The 22,925-nt window shown below is 28.0% G+C and overlaps 1 long non-coding RNA gene across 1 annotated transcript; it reads left to right on the top strand.

Moving 5' to 3' along the window:
• The first annotated feature begins 932 nt into the window (after positions 1-932).
• LOC136084694 (uncharacterized) lies at positions 933-14,914 on the top strand. The gene is made up of 3 exons (XR_010640772.1): positions 933-985; positions 14,459-14,551; positions 14,632-14,914. It is a non-coding gene; the product is annotated as an uncharacterized LOC136084694 (long non-coding RNA).
• Positions 14,915-22,925: the final 8,011 nt, after the last annotated feature.

Genomic DNA, 22,925 nt, shown 5'->3' on the forward strand with positions numbered 1-22,925 from the left:
TGCAAAATTGGTCATTTTAAGATAAGTATAAAGTTTTGTTATATTTTGTTATATCTTTCATTTGGTCAAACTATGATTGCTGTAGTTTATACAGAAATATTTATAGCTGAAACAAAAATAATTTATTTTTATTATTACCCGAATTATGGCAACAAATCAAATTTTCAAACGCTTCTCCTGCAAAATGTCATATTTGTTCTTATCATAAATTGACCAATGGCCACAGATATCTATCTATCTTAAGTGATAGATAGATATCTGTATATATAAGTGCGGCCGTGGCGCATTGGTTAGAACGCTTGCTTTATAAGCAAGAGATCCAGGTTCGAAACGAGCTCTGGACATATTTTCGCGTCACGGTAAGGAAGGAGGCGTGAACTTCCTGGTTAAATGCACTTCCGCGGTGCTCTGTGACAAGACCGTTAGGACTTCTTGGGGCACCTAAAATAAAAAAAAATAAAAAAAAAATATATATATATATATATATATATATATATATATATATATATATATATATATATATATATATATATATAAAAGCAATTAATTCTCTCAAAAAGAATTTGTTTATTGCTTAAAAATATCCATGGGTGGGGAACCAGAGCCATGGGATGTAGCAGCACTACTTGTAGCACCAGGCTATAAGATAGTCGGTGTAGCAGCAATACAGATTGTAAGATAGTCACTGTACAACACTGCCTTGTAGCACCAGGCTATAAGATAGTCTATGTAGCAACACTCCGCACATGTTTTAAAAATATGTTTTAAAAAAAAATAAAAATTTAATTAAAAAAACATTCTAGTTGTTAATTTTGTGGTTTTTAAAAAACAATAAAACTTATTGTACTTATTGTTTTAACTTTTGGACGACATTAAAACTTTCGGACGTCATTAAAACTTAATTGTTTCAACTTTTGGATGACATTAAAACTTAATTGTTGAAATAATTTCAACAAACTGTGTATTCTTGCCATCAACATAACAGGTAACATCGATTGAATCTTTCAATGCAATATATTTTTTTAAACTATTATAAGTAAATAATTGTAATTGAAGTCATGAATACTCATGAACATTATTATTTGTTACTTTATTCAAATATAATAAGCAAACAACTTGCATCTTATCTCTAAATTAAAGATAAGATTAGATTGTTTAGAATAATTTAGAGTTTAATGTTGATATATCAATCAAAAACAATTAAAAACTGACAAGAGCGTGACTACCTACAATCAGTTGTAGTATTTTTAATTAAATATATAAATAAATGGCGGACTCTAAAACGACGCACCTTTGACTTGGTTAAATAAAGAATATTTTTGTTTTACTGCTGAAAAATTATTTTTCATTGGCTAAATAATTAAACTAGACTTAAATGCGTTTTCAAGATTCACTTCCTTACAACAACTGAAAGCAAAAAGATTGATAAATAAATAATAAACGAGTTTCGGGTTTGCCAATTAAATTTTTAGTTAAAAAGCTCTTTTCGCGACAATCTACCTTCCTAAATGCCAACAAATCAATGAACTCCTGGTCTCTCGTTATGAAAATCCTGCTGATAGAAATTTTTTCGTAAGTTTTATAAACAGTTCAAATTCATTTTGTAAACGTTAGTATGGTTGTGTAACAGTAGGTATTCATCTTTGCTTTAATCAAGAGGTCTATTAACTAAATATTTTTTATTTTAGATGCATTTTAGCTTAATTTAGTTACATTTGCTAAAGAAACCACTGCATATGTTATGCCGCGACGTTACTAATTTTTTAATGTCAAAAATAAACATGGATGGTACAGGAAATTTTGGAAACTTCCACTCAGAAAATCCTCCATATGTGAAGTTATTCTGTCTAAATCCAATTTTGATTTATGAATGTTCATTTAAAATGCTTACGATTTTACCCTAGTTTTTTGCGGTTACAAACCAGGTTACAAAATCAGACGATTAGGATACGAAAGTAGATGATGTTGCACAAGAACAGGTGCATGATAAGCAAACAGTAGGCGGTATACTAGGGAGATGTTTGATAATGCATAAACCAGAGAAAACAGTGATCTAAAATATTTGTTTGTGAGTTTATTAATTTTATTAGTAATTTTTAACTTAATCTTAATGAAAACTTTGATAAAAATTGTTACAATAAAATTTCCATTGCAAAAAGCTTGATCATTTAATTTTTTTTAATTATTGAAGCATAAACAAGTATAGCGCACGAACATTTTTTTCTCTAAATCCCCACCATATGATAGTAACCAGACTAGTCTATGGATAGACTTACAACACAGACATAGACAATTCTGTATGTTGTAATGGACACAACAAATGTTTAATTTTTTGTCCTTGTTGTGTCTATCAAATTTTTGATGGTGTCCTAAGATTGCTCAGTTAAAAAATAATTTTCACTTCATAAGTCTACAAAGCATAATTTTTTGTCTATTTGGTGTCTATGATTTTGTCTAAATTTACTTGATTTCATAAAACCAGAAATCTTTCATTACCGTATTATTATTAGAAGATTGTTATGTAGTAAATTTATAATATTAAAAAAATATTGAAATGACATCAAAACTCCAAATGACGATCATTGCCCATGATTAATTATTGTTTAAAACTTGCGTACATATTCATCAATAAAATGAAAGTAAAAAACATTTTTCTTTTTCACTTTTATTCACTTTTATTCACAAACCTAAATAAATTTTAACACCTATTGGAATCTTCTACTTACTAATCCACATTTTATAAAGGACAACTCCTTGATCACATATTTTTAAAATAATTTTATTGAAGGTGATAAAGATTTTAGTGACTAAGGAAAATTTTTTAAATGATAAACTTACCTTCAACTTTTTTGAAGTAATCCCAAACTGGAGAGGGCATTTTAAAAATAAATTTTCACGCACATTCACTGAGAATTGAAAAACAACTGAACTGAGTAATTAATGAACTTCAATTGAGCACAAAATAGTCCATTTTGAGGTTTTTAAATAGACATTAACTTTTTAATCAACAGCACACGCTGGACAAAAAATTAAAAAATGGAACTTCTGTTAGAAAAATTGTATTTTTAATTTTGTGCTCGTTTTCAGTTTTTGAAACGATGCTGCAGTGAAAATTTAATTACTCGTTATAAGTCCAAATTATATATTAAATAGATCTTCGATACCTCATTAAAAAATCGAGATTGTTCATTTAGTGTCCGTTTTTAAAATGATTGTCTAGAAAGACAAACATTTTTATAGACAATTCATTTTTGATAGTTGTAATTAAAATTGTTGCAATTAGTGCTTTGTCGAAGTCTATTTTTGTCCTTTTATAATAAGTCCATTAGAGATTGTCTGGTTGCTACTATATGAAACCGTTTTATATAAGTTTAACTTTATATATAGTTTTAAAATATAAAAGTATAGTATAAGTAGTATAGTTATAAGATGTAGTTATAAAAGTTTATAAACATATTATAAAATAAATAAAAAATATGAAAAATAAGACCAGGTCTTTTATAACTTTATCTTATTTTTCAATTTCATTACTTTTATAACTATATCTTATTTATAAATTTTAAGACCTATATAGCCCTTATTACTTATATAAATTTAAAAAGTTATAACGTAGTTTCAGTTTATATAAGTTTTAAAACTTAATAATAAATTGAAATTACGGTAACTAAATCAAAGAAACTATTAGACAAGATCTAAAAGTTTAATATTCGTTTACTTTGATTAAATCTGAACGCTTTATATACGTATAATAATCCTGTAATAGACGTTTAAAATACGTTTGAACATTGACGTTTTATGGACGTTTGTTCTAAACGTTAATCTGGATTTCATACTAAACGGATAATCAACCAAATCCGAACGTTTTGTCGAAATGTTATTTTGACGTTTAATAGACGTTTGAGTGTTTACTGGGATATGTCTATTACGTCGATAAAGAATTCCATTCCCCAAATCTGCCTCAAGCACGATCGATTGAAAATTTTTGGAGACATTTGGCATAGAAGCTTTACGAGGGAGATTGGCAAACTTCAACAAAGCAAGTTTTGATTGATCGGATTAAATTAAAACTACAAGAAATTGATTAAAATTTTTTACAGTCGCTTATAAAAGGCGTCAGAGAAAAATTGAGATCAATTGCAGATAATGGTGTTTTTTCATTTGAAAAATAACTTATTTTTATTAAAAGATAAATATTTTATTTAAAAAAAATATTATATCAATTTTTTTTTTCATTTATAAATAAGTTTATTAATAATTTATTAATACATTTACAATTGATAATGTGCGACAAGGAAGTGTACTTCCTTGTCGCACTTCACTACCAATCTCCCTTGCTACTTAGTTTATGTATTAATGATCTTAGTGTTTAACTTAATAGGCTCCCAAAGAATTGTTGTATGGATCTTTTTCTCATTAACGATCTTTTTATCCTGATGATATTGAGTTGTGTGCACTCTCAGCCAAAGATCTCCGAAATCTACTTGACTTATGCTTTAGTCTTGCTTTGAAGCATGATATAATTTTTAGCAATAACAAATGTTTTTGTGTATAAATAGTTGGAGGTGTCATAGTAACTATGTTAGCTCACCCGTAATTTGCTGTATATGTATGTTTATTTTCTGTCTGAACCTTTGGCGTGGTGTTTACCCACTCGTAAACAGAGGCTGCCTTTGAACTTTAAAGGCCCTGGGCAAGATCAAAATGTGAGCCCCCCCTGAAATAAATTTTTTTTTTTAAAATTATTTTTATTAAATTATTATTATAGTCATGACTACATTGAAACTTGACTTTACGAGCTTTAATATTAGCAAATGTTTCAACTAATGCATTAATATCTATGTTCTTTAACTCGTCAATTTCAATTGATATCTCAGCTAAGCCTGTAAGTCTGCACTGTGACATATTTGGCCTTAAGTAGGTTTTAATTAATTTAAGTTTTGAGAAACTTCCTTCTGCGGAAGCAACAGTGAGTGACAATGTCAATAAAATTCGCAATCAGGGTTGTTATCTGTCAAATATGTCTGAGACATATTTTCTGCCGACATAAAATATGTCCCACATATTTTCGATTGACATATTTTGACATAATTTTATGTTTGAACTATTTTCTGCTGACATAAAATATGTCAGACATATTTTCTGTCGACATATTTTGACATATTTTTATGTTTGAAATATTTTATGCTGACATAAAATATGTTAGACATATTTTCTACCGACATATTTTGACATAATTTTATGTCTGAATTATTTTCTGCTGACATAAAATATGTCAGACATATTTTCTGTCGACATATTTTGACATAATTTTATGTCTGAATTATTTTCTGCTGACATAAAATATGCCAGACATATTTTCTGTTGACATATTTTGACATATTTTTATGTCTGAATTATTTTCTACTGACATAAAATATGTCAGACATATTTTCTGTCGACATATTTTGACATAATTTTATGTCTGAATTATTTTCTGCTGACATAAAATATGTCAGACATATTTTCTGTTGACATATTTTGACATATTTTTATGTCTGAATTATTTTCTGCTGACATAAAATATGTCAGACATATTTTTTATTCTTGAAGAAAAAATCAATCTAACAAATTTATTGCGCATTTCAACTTAATTTACAGAGTTAAGTGAAAATAGTTTAACAAGTTTGTTGCTTTTTTGCAATCAATTATGTTCATAAAACTTTTACTTTGAACCCTATAAGCAAACATCAGTTGTTTCATAAAGGTCTTTTTGTGCCCTTTTTAGCGATGTATCATTTGATAGTATTGACTAATATTGGCATTTATTGACTTATTTATTGATTATAACTTATTTATTGATTATGACTAATATTGACATTGATAGTATTGACTAATATTGACATTTGACAGTATTGACTAATATTGACTAGTATCGAGGCATAATTTGATATTATTTGATAGTATTGATTAGTATTGATTAGTTTTGGCGCTTTCCCTTATTAGAATATAAAATCTCAAGCTGAGTTTTTATTACTGAAAGTGGTTTTTATTAGTATGACTAAACTTAAAATTATTTCTTTGATAAAAATAATAATAATTAAAAAAAAAAACTTTTTCAGTTATTTTTAATTATTAGTTGATCCGGAAAAAGATTTCATTATGAAAAGTTGAATTCAAAAGATTCTATGAAAAAAACGGTTCACAGAATTTCAAAAAATTCGTGCCAAATTAAATTCATTTAAGCTGAAGAATTTGAAATATTTCACAAAAGATATATTCAGCTCATTAAATTCATATTAAGAAGACTAACCGGTAAAAATTTATAACTAATTACGAATAATATACTTTTAGTTATAATAGTTATGATTTATTTAACAATAAAATTTATTGACAATTGCATTATAACAGCATAATTAACTGCCATAAACTTGCATAAAATGTTTTGAGTGAAATATATATTGGAATAATTATTTTTTTCGTTTTCCTTACAATTTAAAGTCAAAAATGGAGAATAATTTATTGAATGAATCAACTATTAGTTAAAAATAACTAAATTTTTTTTTTTTTTAAACATTATTTTAATCAAGAGAATAATTTTAAGCTTAGTCATATTAATAAAAACCATTTTTAGTAATAAAAACTCAGCTTGAGATGGTTTTTACATTTTAATAAGGGAAATCGCCAATACTAATCCATACTAATCAATACTATCAAATACTATCAAATAATGCATCGATACTAGTCGATACTCTCAAATGATACATCGCTAAAAATACTTTGTCAATACTATCAAATGATACATCGCTAAAAAGGGCTGAAAAAGACTTTTATGAAACAAAAGAAATTTGCTTATAGGATTTAAAATAAAAGTTTTATGATGCATAACACAGGTCAACAAAAACAAAATTTTTTTCTGGTGCCAAGAAAACAATTTGTTTTTTATGAAGGATTTCTTATTTTGATTTCAAATATGCAACTCATTTTTTACCATCACGTCAAGTTGTAAAGATATTTGAAAAAAAAGTTGTTCAAAAGTATGTCAACCTGAGTCTCAAAAAAAGCGTATTTTCATAGAGATTTTGAAGATGTTATTCGTTTGTAATAAAAATAAGCATTTTTTGTATTATTGCTGAAAAACATTTTGTTGACAATTTTTTAAGAGTCTTTAGCATTTTTTCAAATAATTTTTTTGCCAAAAAATTTTTATATTTAGTATTGGGTTCAGATCATCTGAACCCAAATATCTTTACAACTTGACGTGATGTTAAAAAATGAGTTGCATATTTAAAATCAAAATGTGAAATGCAATCCAAAAAACAAATTGTTTGCTCGGCACCAGAAAAAAAAATTTTTTTTTGTTGACCTTCAATTATAATTGATTGCAAAAAAGCAACATATTTGTTAAACTATTTTTACTTAACTCTGTAAATTAAGTTGAAATGCGCAATAAAATTGTTAGATTGATTTTTTCTTCAAGAATATCAAACAGCTAATAATTCAGATATAAAATTATCTCAAAATATGTCGATAGAAAATATGTCTGACATATTTTATGTCAGCAGAAAATAATTCAGACATAAAAATATGTCAAAATATGTCAACAGAAAATATGTCTGACATATTTTATGTCAGCAGAAAATAATTCAGACATAAAATTATGTCAAAATATGTCGACAGAAAATATGTCTGACATATTTTATGTCAGCAGAAAATAATTCAGACATAAAAATATGTCAAAATATGTCGACAGAAAATATGTCTGACATATTTTATGTCAGCAGAAAATAATTCAGACATAAAAATATGTCAAAATATGTCGACAGAAAATATGTCTGACATATTTTATGTCAGCAGAAAATAATTCAGACATAAAATTATGTCAAAATATGTCGATAGAAAATATGTCTGACATATTTTATGTCAGCAGAAAATAATTCAAACATAAAAATATGTCAAAATATGTCAATCGAAAATATGTGGGACATATTTTATGTCGGAAGAAAATATGTCTGAAAATATGTCGACAGATCTGCCAGACATATTATGTCGTAACAACTCTGTTCGCAATGCTATAACTAAATTTGGAAAAGATTGTTCGTAGTGATTTTCTAAAATAAACTTGATCAGTGCCTTAGGGAGCAATTTTACTGGAACCATACTGGATATTGCTTTGATTTTATCAAATAATTGATTTGAGATCACATCTGAATGTCCATCTTCAGTTAAGGCAACCTCTAAATCCTTGCTATGTTTCTTAAGTGGTTCAGTATTTTGGGTGACTTCTAGAATTTTATATAAGAATCCAAAAAGCTCAGAAAGTTCCTCAGTTGATTAAATCGACTTGTTAAAGATGATAGCACTTGATCTACCAGTACATTGAAAACTTCCACCACATACTGTGTTTCTGGATTTAAAATTGGTTCATCTGCAGATTCATAGGAAAAAAGAGTTTTTTCTTTCGGGGACGAACTGTGTTTTCAGCTTCAAACTGAGGACTCACTTCTAATTCTTCTGCAATTTCCATAGCAAAAAGTTTGGTATCCTTAATTTCTTTATCACGAAAGTCATTAAAATACTTGAGTAGTTGATCAATTTCGGTTTGTGCTGTTGATAGATCATAGTCTGGAGACTGCATTTTTTTGCTGATCAAATTTACTTGAAATAATATGTCATACCATACACTCAAGCTTACCATGAATGTAAATTTGGACATTTGCTTGGCAAGATTATTTGCATAAAATTTGGTAGATGTATCATACTCTGAGCTGTTAGCAATTTCAACTAGAGCATCATAAACTTTGGAATATTCATATTTTAATGTCTTTAAGCTTTCCACTCAAGACTCCCATCGAGTATGAGATAGTGGCTTCAAAGTCAAAGTTTGCACTGATTTCATTAAAATGGCCCATCTGATATTAGAACCTGAGAAAAAGTTATAAACTTCTTATACCAAACCAAAAAATGACACTGCTTTTGAAGAAGATTTTGCAGCATCACATACCATCAAATTCAAACTGTGGGCACTACATGGCACAAAAAACGCTCTAGGGTTAATCTCTTATTCTTTTTTGCACTCCAGAATGAATCCCTTTCATGTTTGCTTCTTTATCATATGATTGACCTCGACAATTTAATATATCTAGACCTGCTTCTGTCAAATGTTTCAGGAAAGTTTCTGTTAAAACTTCACCGGTTGTCCTATTTACATCAACAAATCCAATAAAATGCTCTTCAACTGCAAATAACTTGCAGTTATAAAATCTAAGAACTAGGGATAATTGTTCTGGGTGAGTTACGTCTGTAGTGCAATCCATAATTATTGAATAATATTTTGCATTCTGACAATTTAAAGTTATAGATTTCTTTATCTCTGAACCCAAAAGTTGAATAACTTGGTTTTGAATGTTTTTGCCAAGATAGTGATCACTTACTTCGTGTGATTTAATTTTTCTTAGATGCTCTTGAAGTATTGGATCAAATTCTCAAATCATTTCAATCAAGCCCAAAAAATTTCCATTGCCTTTAGAAAATAATTTATCAGTGTGTCCTTGGAATGCTAAGTTGTGAGAGGCAAGAAATTTTATAACTTAAATTATTCTCTTCAAAATGTTTCACCAATACTCCACTTCTAATTTGATTTTTTTTTAAGTTGCATTCATTGGCAGTCTCATTTTTCTTCATTCTTGCAGCCAAATCCATCCACTTTATAAAGAATTTCTTGTGGTTTACGGAATTCTCATGGTCCTTGAGATCTGATGTTATATGTTTCCAATCAGAATATCCATTTTCAATTAATTTTGAGCTCTTTTTTCCGATAGAAAATATTTTGCAAGGAAAACGAAATATGCTTTTGAATGCTTGGAATAAACTAACCATTTTCTTTCATAAATTTCCCCATTTGGAAAATGCCCTTTATAATACATCACAGAGAATTTTCGTCCATGCTCATCTTTTGGAAAATCTTCCTCCTTCAGTTTTATAGGACCTTGTTGAACCAGAATTTCTCTAAATGAATTCATTAAGATTTTGGGCCAAAGAGCAGGATCCTCAATTCTGAAATGCAACAATTAAGGAAATTAGAATTGGATCTTTCATAAGAGAAGAAAGATTTATACAGTAGAGTCTCGATTATCCGACTAATATGGGACCAAGGGGTGCCGGATAAGAGAAAAATTGTCGGATAACAAGGATATGGAGAATGAAAAAAAAAAAAATTTATATGCATTAGTAGGTTACAGTTCCTAATGTGATTATGAGTATTTATATTATTTAAATAACGCAAAACAAGGCAAAAATATGCAAAATATCAATAGAAACTATGAAAAAGAAAGGTAAATTAACAAATAAAAAAAATAAAAAATAAAAAATAAAAATACTTTTCGGATAACCGAGTAACGGATAACAGGGACTGTACTGTTTTCATACAAAAATAATTTCCTACTACTGTGATGTTGATGGAAACTTAATATTTTCTTCAACAAGATTATTTTCTGGAACATAGAGGGGCTGTTGATCATCTTCGGGTTGAGGGCCAAAAATCCCATTATTATCTTCTTCAAGCTGTATTGGACCTGGATCATCTTCTCCATGATGATGAGGTAGTGTATCTGGATCTTCTTCAAGCCCAGGAAGATTGTCAAGATCATCTTGAGGTTGTGGATCTTCAAGACGAGGGGTATCATCAGGATGAACACGATTTGCAACTTTAGAAGTAGCGATCTCTTGAGTATTTGCATCACTCAGTGGATTAAGGTGACGCAAAATTGAATTCTTCTGAGTGGCGAGGTATTTTTCTTCCTCGAGTTTTCTTTTTCTCTTATTATGACCAGATTCAAACTTTCTCCCAATCATAATTACAAGTTCGCAAATACAAAGAAAAAGATTTGACAGACATGCAATAATATTAATATTTTTATTAAAAGATATATATTTAGATTTTAAAATTATGAGGCCCTAAAAATCCTGAGACCCCGAAAAAATCATGTATATCCCCCCCCCCCTCTCCAAAGGCAGCCTCTACTCGCAAATTACTATATATACTTTTGTGTTCTGCTTGAATCTTTGTTGCAGCTCAGCTACTAAATTCGCCTGCGAGGTTGAGTAAAAGCTAGAGATGGTGTTTTGATAAAGTTACTCATATTGGGCAGAAGTTATCTGCATCCAGCTAATATCTTGCATAAGGTCTTCTATACAAAGACTTTAAGAGTAGACAGAATAATTTTGTTGAACAGTCTTGCATCCCTTCTTCTTTTTTTAGGCTGGTGTAGATGTAAACTTGTGTAACACAGTTTCTTGCCATGGATAATGAATGCTGAATCTTCTTGACTCTACTCATAGAATTTTGATTGTGTCTCCTGTTATCTCCTAATGAGGGTACAGCTCTAAAACTCAGTTTGATGGTTACGGAGTTGGCTGACAGTATTGTTTTCCGAACTCTGTGATAGCTCTCAGAGAGTCTGATTTCATTAATAGCTTTAAAATATCAGAGTTTTAACAGTGCATTTGCGCATAGATATTGTTTTTGTTAATGCTTTTGGTGTGCATTGTCAAGGACACAGGATTTATACAACTACATTAGCAGGATTTATACAACTACATAGGTCATTGCCGAGATAAAGTAACCGGAAATATTAAACATTAAAAACATCATTATCATTCTCAATATGCTTGCTTCATATCGTGTATCTGATAACAATTTTGAGATTATCAAATAATTTCTTTCTAACCACTTTATTAGCCATCCTCGAACATCTCTTCTTCATTTGCGATTTAAACTATTTTTTGGTTTACAACAATAAAAATTAACAGATAAAAAAAAATATTCATGAAACGCTGCAAGAAAAACAAAAATTTAGTTTTCAAAAATTTAAGACAATTTGTTTTTGTATTTTGAACACCCCAAAACGCATAGTGCTATATGGTCCCTCCAGGTTAAATTTTATGTACCAGTACCACATCTAAAAACTTTATTGATTGTTCTCTTTTTGATAATTTGTTATCAATTAAAGGATCCGGATGTTTTAGGGAAATATCTAGGTTTTTATGAAAACGATGGAAAAAAATGTATTTATATATTTTTATGATGTTTAAAAACAATTTGTTCGATTTAAATCATTGGGATAATTTATCAAGTTCTTTGTTTACTGTTTGAAATAATTTACTGATATCTTTACTGGAAAACAAGTTGGCATCATTAAATCTAAAGAGGCGGATACAGCATTTTTTGATATTTGAGATCAAAAATGCTAACTTCTAGCCATGAAGCAAACTCTTAATATTTGTATGTTTACACAAATGTTAAATAAGGATACTTTGCAAAAAATTGCGATGATTGGAGCTTGGGAACAAAGAAGTCCCAAAATTTTTTCCCACCTCCCCTGCCCCAAACGTGAGAACAACAAGTTGATGAAATATTTTTTTTTACTATTATTAACTAAATTTATATTCATCAAAAAATTTTAAATTTCACTGTATAATCTCTTAAAAAGTGTTCAAAAATTCATCGAGTTACAAGCGTCGAGTTACAAATGTATCGATAGAGAACATTTGTTGTGAACGGGCCTTAATTTTTTTTTAATTTCGTTGCTATAACATCTGCCAAACATATTTAGTAAACATCAAGTCATTGTATAAACAAGATCATATTTTTTTAATCGTGTTAAAAATATCGAATTTTGTACCAGAAAATGATGATTTGCAGAAAACACTAATTTTTTGTTTCATTTGAAGAAAAGTGCTCCAGAATTGCATCGAATGCTTGTCGAAGCTTATGGTGATCATGCTCTATCGAAAGCAACATGCAAAAGATGGTTTCAACGGTTCAGAGATAAAAATTTTGATGTGCGAAATGAAGAACATGGAAGACCACCAAAAAAGTATGAAGACACAGAATTGCAAGCAATACTGGATGAAGATGACACTTTAAGTCAAAAACAAATGGCAGAAATGTTAAATGTTTCACAACCAGCAATTTCTGACCGTTTTAAAGTTATGGAAAGATCCAAAAGTGTGGGAAATGGGTGCCACATGAATTGAATGACAGGCAGATGGAAAAGCGAAAAACTACATGTGAAATGTTGCTGTTACGACACGAAAGGAAGTCAGTATTGCATCGAATTGTGACTAGTGATGAAACATGGATTTATTTTAAGAATCCCAAACGCAAAAGATCATGGATAAATCCAGGAGTAGCATTAACATCGACTGCAAAGCCTGATCGGTTCGGAAAAAAGACAATGCTCTGTGTTTGGTGGGACCAGAAGGGAGTGGTGTATCATGAACTTCTAAAACCTGGCGAAACTGTTGATACGCAATGCTACCAACAAAAAATGATCAATTTGAACCATGCATTGATCGAAAAACGACCAGAATGGGCCAGAAGACACTAAAAGGTAATTTTGTTGCATGATAATGCTCCGAGTCATACAGAAAAAGTGGTCAAGGAAACGATAACATCACTTGGCTGGGAAGAGTTACCTCAAAAAGTTACCTCAAGAGACCTCGAAAAATGGGTCTCCGAAGTTTTATTGGCGTGGTATCCACAAATTGCAAGAAAGGTGGTCAAAATGTGTAGAAAGCAATGGCAAATTCGTTGAATAAAATATTTTTTACTTTTCCATTAGAAAATAGTGTTTTATTTTGAAAAAAAAAAACGCTCATTCCATACTTATAGACCTGGTATATAAAGTTTAAACGCCCCTCAATTTGAGGGAGTAACAAATTTTATATGGTCATAATTCTTGAATTTTATAAGATTATAATTATGAAATTTGAAACTTATCAATGAATATATTTTTAGTTGAAAATAGTAAAAAAAATATTTTCTTAAACATCAAAAAATGCTGAATCCGCCATACTAGAGAGTCCCAGTTAATACAGGATAGAAGGTAATTATCTTATAGAAGTGTCATTTATTAAACGTATTTTAATTGCTTTTTAGAGCTGAGATAAAAATCAGAAATTTATCAAAAATGTCAGATATAAATATTTCTGTCCTTATTTTTAAAATTATAAATTTTTTTTTTTTTTTTTTCTTTAAATTTTCACAACTACATATTAATTACAAATTTTTTACACTGCAATATTATAAAGAAACTGTACTTCCTAAACAAAAAAAAAATACATTTTACAAAATACCGTTAAGTATAGGAAGCAATAATTAGGTATGCTATGACTTGATAAGAAGGGTTTTGTTGTTGTAGGGAACTCGTAGAAGACTGAGATTAGTCTTATCATCGAGAACCTTGAGGTATTGCGTAAAGCACACATATAAACAATGTGATTCTCATTAAAGAAATGTTTTACATGTTATTATTGCAAACTTTTTTTTCTTTTCTTTTTAATTGAACTATGTTTTGTGTTAGTGTTGAGGTTTATAATAATAATACTAGCTTTATTTGTTAAACAAAAATTTACATTTTCCATATGTATTTGATTGCAGATTATTTTAATTTGAGCGTAATTTTTGATTTACCATCAGAACTAGAACATTTCTAGGTAATTATCCATATTAAGAACATGATTTTTGAGCTTCGACTTTAAAGAAGTTATATTGCCTGGGAGAGAAATCGAGGTATAGTTCGGAATTAATTTGTTGAATAAATATGGGCCACGATAAGAAATAGAAAATTGAGAACTTTTTTTTTTTTTCAGGGGTACAATAAAGTTACCAGTTGCTCTTGTGTTTGTTGATATTAGATTGAAAGAAGTTTCCTGTGAATCGGTTTGGAACTAATCCTAGTTTGTATTTAAGCATGAACAATATTTATTATAAATTATTATAAATTCATTTGTAATAACTTGATCTAAATATGTTACACTTTTTTATGGTTTACATGTTACTTGTGTTGGTTTATTGATTAAATCATTAGTTACTTGTGTTGGTTTACATGTTACCTGTGTTTATAAATTAAAGGAATATAACTGTTTTGAAAAATGACGTTAAAAAAGTTTTATATGTTTCTTTTATTGTCATAATCTAATATATTGAGACCAAAAAAAATGTTTATAGATGAATATTTTAATTTTACTTTTAATGTAATTTTCAAATACCTAAATGCTTCCAGAGGGCGATCTGTATAAAGTATGGATAATAACCTTTTTTTAAGGTTTTACTGATGATTTCAGTGCATAACAATTCGTAATCGTTTGTGGTTCAACTTAAATTTAGTTTAAATTTGAATAATATTGAGTTTTTTTTATACACACAAATTCCCACTTTCCTTATTAGTTTCTCTAACTTGATGAATTACTTTATAATTAGGTAATCAAAAAATAAAATCGCTTTCAAAGTTTTTATCGTGATATCATGTCTGACTTAGACATATTAAAACTTAATGTCAATAGGCAATTTTTACTAAATCTAACTGATCTCTTGAACGGCATATCGGATTAACATAATTTTTTCACTATTAGAAAGATAATTTGATCTGCTAAAAAACGGTTGAGACAAAAAAAAACTTTTTTCGATTTGTGTTAGAAAATATTATCTAAAGTTTATTAGGCTGCTCAACCTACCCCAGTGGGGTAAGCGATTGTGTAGGGTAAGTTGAGCAATAAAAAAATGAATGTATTTCTGTGACAACTATTAACTCTGTTATAAAACCAAAACATAGCTTCCTTATAAATTAAATATATACTTTCAATTTTAACAAATTATTTAAGATATGAATATAAAAACTAATAATTTTGAGACTAAAATAAAAACAAAACAAAACTTTTCAATCTTAAAACTAAACACAACTTTTTAAACACATTTTTAAACAAAACTTGTTAATATTATGATAAAATAAAAACTAAACACTTAATGTTAGTCTTCAATTTTCATTTTGCGGTTAATACAAATATAGTTTTGACCATAATGTGAATCACATTTTGAATGAGACCATTGATTGCAACCTTGACACTAGATCCAATTTTCTTCTGATAGACTTTCAGAATAAGTTTCCCAACATACAAGACAAGCATAATCGTGTTCTGCACTTGTCTTTAATTTTTTTGTCATCTTCGTTTTTTTTGTTAGATTGTTTTTTAACTTTTTTTAATATACAAAGCAGCAGAGTCTGCTTATTACCATGATCTGCAAAGGATTGACAGGCAGAACTTTTTTTTGGTTTCTTTAAAATTTCTTTCTTCTCAGTTTTTTTGTTTGTTTGTTTCTTTACTTTTTTAATATACAATGTAACTGAGTCTCTTTATTGCCATGCTCTTTATTATTATTTGAAAAAGATTGACAGGTAGATAATTTTTTTTATTTCTCAACTTTTTTGGTTTCTTAGTTTGCTGCTAATTTAATATAATTCTTTTTGGAGTATCTGTTAAAATAGCAGCTTTCCTTTTTCTTTGTCTTGTCAAATGTATCTTTCTTGGTGCTGCTTTTAGGAAAGGTTGCACAGTTTCTGGAGAAAATGCTTTAGGAGTTTCAGGAATAAGTAGCGTTGTCTCTTTATTAATATTATTTTTGACAGATTAACCTGAAGATGATGTTAAATGTACTTCAGAAAAAGCCCTGTGTGATAGCTCAGATACGAGATTTGCAGGTTCTATACGGTCTGTGACAAATGATGGTAAAAAATAATCAGCAAAAATGTTTGCCTTGTACGGGTATACACCAGTTTTTTGAAAACCCTTTGTAATGTTAGTACACGTTATAGCTAATGGCAATGAATTAGATACAATTTTTCGTATCATAAATTGTTATTGCTTTTCCAGAATTGTTTCTCAGCCATGCATCTTGTGCAACTGATAGGTAGGGGAGACCGGGGCTAGTTGGCCGCAAGGGTAAGTTGACGAACTACGTTTATCTTCAGAGTCTTTCATCAGAAAGTGACAAAAATGACACAGAACCTTCCTAATTGACCATTTCATCATTCACTATAGTATTATCAAGATTCGCGGATGCGCATGGGAGATCTTAAAATTTATGTGTTTTTTGGACAAAAACGTAACTTTTGGATCATCGCTTCCTTTTTACTTTACAAAGAAAATAGTTGGTCGTATGAAAAAAAAAATTGTAAAAGTTCCAGTCACAATTGAATTACTATATCCAGTCAGACTTTTTTTCAAAGTTTGCCGTTTTTCAGGATCTATAGACTGTTTATTGAAAAAAAGGCTTTCGGGTTAAGTTGACAAAATGTTCACGGGGTAAGTTGGCTCATAGCACTTGCTATGGAAAAAAGTATATATTTTTATAAAATTAATTTTTTTTTTAAATTTTTAACAATATTGAAAAAACTTACTCTTACAAAAGATTTTTTTTTCACAGATAAAAAGTTGGCTACTGTTTTGACTGTTATACGTACTAATATTTGGTACCAGTTAAAACTCATATTAAATTTTTGGCTTAAACTTATTGCCAAAACTGATAGTAAAAAAGTTTCTATTAATTTTGCACTTAATAGTACATTATTAATCATTTTTATAGTTTGCGCCAACTTACCTCGTGGCGGGGTAAGTTGGCGCAATTTTTTTTTTTTTAGGGCCCGGGAAGGCTCCAAGAATTTTTTTTTGTAAATGAATGCACATTTTATTAGTTACCCAAATTCATACTCTTTGAGACTACACTTAAAGATTTTCAAAAAAATGTGCTGTTAGGGCTACAGAGCTCATAGAGTAACAACCGAGTCAACTACCCCCGGTCTCCCCTACTTTTTAAATGGTCCAAACACTGATGCATCTAGTGGCTGCAGCTTATGGCTGCAGTGTGGTGGTAAAGACAACATGACGATTCCATTCTCCTTGATTAAGTTTAGTGTTTCAAAATGTAAGTGAGAAGAGTGATTGTCCAAAATCAACAGAATTTTATATTCATTTGAAGGCTTCACATGCCTAATGAAATGTTGCAAAAAAATTTTGAATTCAATTTCTGTAAGCCAGCTACTTCCATTACCTACCCCAATACAGTCTGGTGGGCCATTATTAACAAAATAATCTTTGTAATTTTTGCGAGGAAACACAACAATTGGAGGCACTGAAAAAAATTAATCTAGGTTTGGAATAACCCATGGAAGGGTAACCACCAGAATTAAGTTTTAAAATGTATCTTGTTAATGTCATTCTCTTGATGTCAAATTCTTTAGCAGCAGCAGTAACACTTTTTTTCCCTTCCAAAACAGAACTTGCTGCATCACTAAGCTGATGGCTTGTGAAAGCACAATTTAAAGTTTTTCTTTTATAATTACGCATCCCATAATATATATATATATATATATATATATATATATATATATATATATATATATATATATATATATATATATATATATATATATATATATATATATATATATATATATATATGTATATATATATATATATATATATATATATATATATATATATATATAATATATATATATATATATAATATATATATATATATTACATATATTATATAAATATATATATATATATATATATATATATATATATATATATATATATATATTTAAACAACTTTAAAATGTATTCCAAAAAATAGAGAGCTCAATGTTCTTAAAAGAACAGAGCAATTTTATATTAGTAGAAAATCACTTAACAAAATTTTTTTCATTTTACACTGTGTTTCATCAATAAAGTCTCAGAAATCAAAAATTATATATATATATATATATATATATATATATATATATATATATATATATATATATATATATATATATATGTATATAATTTTTGATTTCTGAGTCTTTATTGATGAAACACAGTGTAAAATGAAAAAAAATTTTCTTTTAGCAACCCATCAGCTCGATCATTAGTCAGTTTTAAATTTGCACTTATTAACGCTAATCTTTTTGTTGTTCATGCTACTTTTATCAAGACTTCGATGTTTTGAACTCATTTTTTATAAAAATTTAATAACTTAAATATAAGTAAGAATTAATTAATTTTTTTTTTTCAGTTTACATTTAATACATGTCGTATAAACTTGCCACCTGGAAGAAGATCATACTGATCTTGTCGTCAGAATCATATAAAAATTAAAATATAAATAAAATATAATACAAATAGTTAAAATCAAAATAGCAATCTAAAATAGTTTAAATAATAAATGGTTAAAAATAATATCTCAAAAACATTTTAATATATTATCCATCGAAAAAATAATATTCTTTAATTTATTTTTAAAAACTGGAAAACAGATTGAAAAAACAAAATTGGGTTGAACAACTTTATTCTAAAGATAAGGTGCTCGATAAGTATACAAAGTTGATTAAACTTCGTTTGACAAAAGGGTTCGTTAAAATAGCCAATATTTCGCAAACTGTATTTATTCTTTGCTTTAAGGGTGCATTTATCTTTAAGAACATTTAATAATGGGTTACTTATACAATAAAACGTAAAACAAAAGGTATTATAAATGTTAAATTCATAAACGTTAAAACATTTATACCTATGAACAAAAGTTTCGTATTTAAAAAACAATTTGAAAAATATATTTTGCGCATTGCATATTTTTGATGTTGATAAAAACATCGTAACTTACTTTTACCTGTATTTCCTCAGGCAATATTTATATAGCTATAAATATTGCCATAGTTTATATAGCTATAAATAAATAAGTATTATAGTTGTTTTAAATTATTTTTATTTAAATAATTTCTAGCCTTATAGAGGATTCCAATATTTTTGCAACTTTTGTTGATATATAATCAATATGAATTTTCCATGACGGATTTTCATCAAGATAAATGCCAAGAAACCTAATAAAGGAATCTTCTTTAAATTCTATTCTATAGATAAAAAGTTTCGACAAATTTTTTTTAAAAAACGTATATTTGTTGAGGAACGGAAAATAAGATCAGAAGCTTCATTTAAATCATTAATATATACTAAAAAAAATGAGTGGAATAGAACCCTGAAGAACACCACATTTTATTTTAAATAAAGTTTTGTTTTGAGACTAATAGAAGGTAGTTCATCCCTATAGTAAATGAATTGCTTCCTAGTTGACAAGTAGGTTTTGTACCATTTTATCAATTTATCACTTATTCTGTAGAATTCAAGTTTTTTAGGTAAATACAGTGATTAACTGTGTCAAAAGCTTTTGATAAATCGATAAAAATACCAAATGTATATTGTGATTTACCAAGACTTTGAGACTTCACGTGTAAACTGAACAATAGCCGAATTGGTTTTTAAATATTAAATTATTCATTACTAGGTAGTTGTATGTCTTGTCCTATATAATTTTTTCTAAAATTTTAATCTTTTGATAAGTTTTCAGCAACAAAATACACGTCTGATCACTTCAATGTCTTGCTGTCTTGTTATATTGAATAAAAAAATACCCACACTGCATCAGTTAACTACTTTATTAACGTAATATTTGTTCATATCATTTTAAACATTTTTGTAAAATAAACTAAAAGTTCGAAAAGAACTGATGTAAGACACACAGGGTTCTAATGTGAAGTGTTAGTTGTGTCGCCATTTTTAAAAATTCGAGTTATGCCTTTTTCTACATAATATTGAAATGAAAGATAAGTTTGAAGAATTTTTGAAAAAAAGAGCAATCGAAAGTCCTAATGATCTCGCGCACATTTTTAAAAAGTACGAATTAATTTATTTTCATTTAGTTTTTCTAATATACTGACGGTTTATGTTTCACTTATTAAAAATATAGTAGGTTATTCTCTTTTTTCATAAAAGTTAGGTAAATCGTTGTTATCTTTTATCTTGAAAATTAAGTAAATCTTTGTTATCTTCTTTCATAAATAACTTTTTTTTAAGACTGATGTCCCTGACTTCAACTTCGAGTAGTGATCTTTTTTCAGCTATTTTTTCTGACATGTTTTACTTATAGAGGCACATTTTTATCATTTTTTCTTTTAATTTGGTTCACTACTGGTTTCAAAACACTTATAATTGATGCTATCTCTCTGAGAACGAAATGAGAACAGTTTTTACTTAATTTTCTTGTGGTTAAAAGAATAAAGAGAGGAATAGTAACGAAGTGTGATTTTTGTATTAAAAACTAACAAAACTAGTAAATTATTAATCAATACTTACGTTTTGATAGTCCTGAACTCAAAAAACTTGTTAAAAGTTATTCCAAAAATGAATAATTGAACTCACTCCAACAACACTTTTCAATAATTGACAGCTAAATGAGAAATAACCTGATTTTTTGAAAACAATAATAATGATATCAGTAACTAAGATAGACAAGAAAAATCTTAAAACTTATTTGCTTGCAAAATTCGTAACTTTAAAATTACAAAAAAAGTAAACTGCTCTAAATGATTTGGCCACCCACTGTAATTTTCGGCTTTAGGTTTGTTGTTTTGACAATATCAGAAAAGAATCTTTTATTGTTAGCAACAATTTATCGTTAGCAACAATTTTAATGATTAGTTTATGATAGCCACAGCTTTTACCAAAAAAATGAAAATAACAATTTGTCAGTTCAATGTGTGAAACACATTTTTAAATTGTTAAATTTTTTTAACTCTAGACAGCTGAAAATACTCAAGCCAAAAGATTTGAAAAAAAAGTTAATTTGAAATATGTTTACAGACGTTTTTGCTACCATTAATATAAATAAATTTAGTTGTATATTTACTCTGATAAAATTTATTCTAAAATAAAATGTTATACACAACTTTTTGTACAACTTCTAAGGATAAAACATTTAAGGGGTAAAATCTTTTAATTACAAAAGTATAGTTCAAATAAAAATACATAATGACAATACAATTCGATTGTATAAATGGAAAAGAAATGCGGATATTTGCTAAAAACCATCTGGTCTAAAAATATCTCAAATACAAGAACAGAAAAAAAAACACAAATAGCCTATGACAACTTTTAACAACAAATAATGGCATTAATGTATAAATTTTACATTTATATCGAATAATAAAATAAAAATCAGTTTAATTTAAAATAAATATATCAATTAAAAAAAGTACTACTTTTAGTTCATTTAAACAAATTTCATTCTGAAAAATTTTTAATAACTCCAAAAATATGTAGGTTTTATCAATGTTTGTTTGGAGAATCGGTTGTATAAAAAAACTGTAATTTCTTAAATCAAAGTTAAATAGTTTTCGATTATTTTCGGAAAAATATACTTATATATTTTTGTGTTTATTGCTATTAAGGAAATTGTATAAGAAATTTCCTCAATTCAACATTCATTGTATTATTGTATATTGAATCTCCACTACATGATAATCTTCTACAAGTGACAAAGTGTGTGTTAAGATCTATTTCAATCAATCCAAGCAGTTCTAGACGCAGTAAAATCTGCTGATGATGAACTTCTTCATTTAGTCTGAATTAATTTTCTAACCTACCAGTTCTCCTTCCGTAAATTATTTACAAAACAAAGAACATTTGGTATAAAAAAATCTAAATGTTTCTTTTATACTAATAGACAAGTTACTTCTGGTATACTAATAGACATTTACATGCTGCGCGTGACAAACGCATTACATGGTAAAAAACGTTGGGGCAAATGTTATGGGTGCATACAGACGACGTCAACACTCAATACGTCATGCAACTTTGCCTGTTTCATTAAAATATTAAAAAATGTTGAAAAAATATTCTTCTTTCTTGCGACAAGACAAATTAATTCAATCATTTGAATTAATTTGTATTGAATATAAATTAAATAAATTAAATTTTATTCATATCTTTGTTTGTTATAATTTAATAAAAGACGGTTCAAACTTATAATTACATAAAATATTGTATTATAATTCATAATATTATATATATTATTCATAATATAATAATATATATAAACTTGAAATTGCAAATTACCAATAATGTAAACTAAAGGTAAAATTTCATACATTTACGATAATATATGAAAGATTATAAACTTATTATCTTCATTATCGCGCTTTATTTTACCTTTTTGTTAACCAATAAAAGTTTATATCCACCCGCGTAGTTATGGCGTGCGGCTTTTGCTGTGATTACTGCTACTAATTATT

Source organism: Hydra vulgaris, chromosome 09 (genome assembly GCF_038396675.1).
Source record: "Hydra vulgaris chromosome 09, alternate assembly HydraT2T_AEP".
NCBI classification, from domain to species: domain Eukaryota; kingdom Metazoa; phylum Cnidaria; class Hydrozoa; order Anthoathecata; family Hydridae; genus Hydra; species Hydra vulgaris.